Raw genomic sequence first — 4,249 nt, 5'->3', positions numbered from 1 at the left:
TAACGTTATGCACTCACTCTTAAAAATAAAAGCTTCCAAAAAGATGGAATCTTTGATGGAACATTTTCAGCCATACCGTATTTCAATAGACCATTTTGAAGGATGTAAGCAAAAACAATGGTCCCAATGTATTCCTTGTTTTACATTTTTCATTTCTATAGCTTCAGAGAATCCAAAAAGAGCCACATATTGATAAATATTGTTATGATAACTGTTTTAACATTAATTTATGATTGAATTGCCTCTTGTTACAGTTATGCAATAGTTTGGTAACAAGAAGGCCGATAGACAGTTCTTAAAAGTGCTATTTCTTTTTTTAGTGGTGAGAACATGAAATTAAATTTGTGCAGTAAAAAATCTGTAGATGTTAAATCCAACTGGTTGGGTTTTCTCAGACGTTGGGTTTTCCATGTTTTACCCATATTTTTTATTTGGGTTGCACTTGCCCCAAATGTTAAGCATAGGCTTGAGCTAATGATTATCTGACTATTTATTAAAACATATTTTAAGGAAGATATATATATTTATTTAGTTTTGCCAGTGTTTGATCCAAATTTGGACTGCAATAACTCATACATTTCAGAATCGGAAAAAAATACTAGATAACAATATAAAATAAATCATAAATCCATTATCTCTACAAACTTATGGTTTTGGCCGTATAGAGTTGCAACAACATGTTGCTTGCAATTTAAGTGTTATTGCGTTAAAACTACTGGCCAGATGCCACACCACTGAGATAAGGCCATTGAGAGCACATATACAATGGCTGGGGAGCAACACATACCAAAGAACATACTCCAGTGAAGAGGCAGCGGGCAGAGAGCGCAGGATGAAGCCTCTTTGCACTTCACTCTCTTAGTTCTACCTTTGTGGGACCCTGTCATAGCAGAGCCCCCTGTCTCCCAGATATGGGCCAGCATACGGGCACAATAGCTTTCGAGTTCACCGGGTGACTCGAAACACTTAATGTTCCACCGCTCTCAAGCACATTTCCCCAACCCCACTCTATATGTTATAGTGGTGTGAGGTAATGAGTGTGTGTGTGTGAGAGAGAGAGAGAGAAAGAAGGAGCATATGTGATGTGCCAAACAATAATCCAGATTTGTTGCACCATAGTGTTTAACACTTGTCCAAATGTGTCCTCTCTCGTCATTTATTCTTTCAGGATTCGATGCTGCGCACCATGCTAATTCTTTAAATGAACAGGATTGTTACATTATCTGAATGGATTTACTGTCATTATGCTCACATTTGTAAATATATGTGCAGGAGAGGAAATGAGAAGGGGAAACGATTTGCACATTTTGGGACAAGTCTTCCCCCCTTGCTCCTGTTGGTCATCCCTCTTCTACACCCCAACCAGCCGAAGCGAATCCACAAATCAAATGTTCTGGAACAAGTGAAAAAGAGCTCTCTCTATACACATTTATAGAATAACAAACATGGTGAAAGTATATATGGGTCAAAGACAAAAGGGGTTTTCAAGTATCAAAACCAAAAAACTCTAATGCAGATTTATGATTATTATTTTATAATGTGTAAAGTTAACATTATTTCCTGATGACACTCACTAAAATAACATTCAATGCTGTTATACAAAGAAATTACATATTAAAACATTATATTTAAGCATCACAGTAGCCCCAAAATACTAATAATTATTACATATTAAATATGTATATTTTGCCACTATCCTCAAACTGCATCAGATTCACCAGTGAGATGTTTTGAAATGTTTTTTAAACATTTCACACTGTAATAAAATGTAACATGATCACTTATCCACTGTAAAACCCTAAAAGTTAAGGTAACTCAAACCATTAAAGTTAAGGAAACCGATTGCAACAAACCATTTAAGTTTAAAAACTAATCTTAATGAGTACTGTGAACTTAATCTATTTGAGTAAACGAAGCAATTTGAGCACAGTAAAACCCAATAAATGAAGAGAACTCAAACCAACTGAGTACTGTAAAACCCAATAAGTTAAGGCAACTCAAACTGTTTGAGAAAACCGATTGCTACAAACCATTTGAGTTAAAGTAATCTATACAAGTACTGTGAACTTACTCAGTTTAAGCTAAAGTAATGAGGTATTTAATTAACTCACTACCTTCAACACTGAGTTCAAAACTCTTTTCCAATGAGTAGAAATAACATTCAATAAATTTTAAGTGAACTACACTCATTTTATTTGATAAAGTTGACTGTTGGGTTGACTAGGTTAAAAAAAAGAATGAATGAATGATCACTTATTTCTTTAGATATTTTTGTAAGTTTATGCTCAATGACAATCAAACATTTATTTAACCAATATTTAGAAATTTTATTTCACAAAAAGTTTATTGAAACATTAAAGTAAAAGCTGCTTGCTCGGTGGTGCCCAAACTTTTTTATATAAAGGGTCGAAAAAACCAAATATCATTATGAGCCATGAGTCGAAGGTAAATATACCAAACTATATTACATTAAAGTTGCCATGGGTAATTTCCTAATTTATTTCATAATATTTCAAAATACATTAAAAAGATTACTTTAAATCATATTAACTAATGCCAAATAACTTTTAAAATGATAACTTATTGCAATAAAAACATAACAGTGATTAGTGGAAGAGAATGCTGAATACACTAGTCAAGCAGAATCTGCCTTTGCCTTGATTTGAAGTCTCAGCATAATTTACACCATTTAACTGAAACATTTAATCTCAGTTAGCTTTTAACAATAAAACAGACAAACAAAAAGTGACATTAGATTTGAAATGACAATCTCTAAATCATCCCCATCATTCTCAGATGGGATGGTGGGCCAAATCAAAGGTTACCACGGGCCAACTTTGGGCTTATCTGTGCTTGCATATAGTATATTGTCTTTGCATGTTAATTCACTTTGTGAATTTTATAGGACGCAGACACCAAAATAGGGTGTTTTTGACCCATGTACAAAGTTCTTTTTATTTTTATATTTAATTTTTTTATATGTCTTAGCCAATCACCTTTAACAGACCCCTGGCTTCAGCCATCAGTGTAAAGACTGGCTACATGAGAGATATGTATATAAATTGATAATATGGATAGATATTTTTTTAAGCAACAAAATTAGAAAATGGATAGTTCATTACATTTATTCATTTATCAGGTGCTATTGTTTAAAGTGACTTACAATGGAGGAGGTATTCAGCGATTCAACAAGAAGAGGCAATACACAAAAAAATGGCTAGTTATTCATAGTACCTTGTTTGTGCTCAGAGAATTTAGTGCTAGAGTAGGAGGGGTTTTTTTGTGAGACAGCTTCTGGTGGTTTGGGTATTATTGACTGGGGTTCAGGTGTTCTCTGAAGAGATGGGTTTTTAGTTGTCGTTTGAAGGATACCAGTGTATCATTATCATATATCATATAATTTATGCAGTAAAATTTAGCCCTCATTTGAAATTTCCCTGTTTAATTAGTTTAAAAACGTTAAGCAATGTTTAACAGACATTTGTTTGGATGCATTTCTTAAAAGTAATAGTTTTAATATCTAATTTCTTTTGTCTTTGTCATGATAGCAGTACATAATATTGTATCAGTTATTTTGCAAGATACTTAATCAGCTTAAAGTGCAAATAAAGGTTAAAATAGGTTCATTAGGTTAAAAGTTAGGTTAATTAGACAAGCCTTTGGACAACAATGGTTTGCTCTGTGGGTAATTGTAAAAAAAAATTCTCAAGGGGGTAATAATATTGACCTTAAAAATTGTTTTAAAAAACTGCTTCTAACTTTTTAGATTCCATTCTAACTAAAACAAATTAAACTTTCCCCAGATGAAAAAATATTCTAGGTAATGCGGTGAAAATTTCCCTGCTTCATTAAACATAACAGAAATACATTTAATTTATCAATTCATATAAATGATTAATTAATATATAATTACATTTTAATGTATATGTTAAATATAAGTCTGATAAGCAGATTATTTACAAATTCCTCCTTTCTTACCACTGTACACTAAATTTATTACGCATTAACATATTTTCATTGAAAAATAATTGAACTGTTTTTTTTATCCTGTTTTCCTAAGAGAAATATAAACATTCTTCATCCACACTATTAAATCTTGTGCACAGTCATGCCATTGTCATGGACGGTGGGGCGTGATTCGTTGCACATGTGCTAAAACCAACCACAAAGAGCAGACAATGCGTTTCTATCTGCCTATTTCTTCCCCTTGACCACATATGTGCAATATTTGTTGACTCTCTGCGGTTTA

The sequence above is a fragment of the Danio aesculapii genome, chromosome 8 (assembly GCF_903798145.1).
Source record: "Danio aesculapii chromosome 8, fDanAes4.1, whole genome shotgun sequence".
NCBI lineage: Eukaryota > Metazoa > Chordata > Actinopteri > Cypriniformes > Danionidae > Danio > Danio aesculapii.
The sequence above is the reverse complement of the archived record's forward strand: the minus strand, read 5'-3'. Positions refer to the sequence as shown.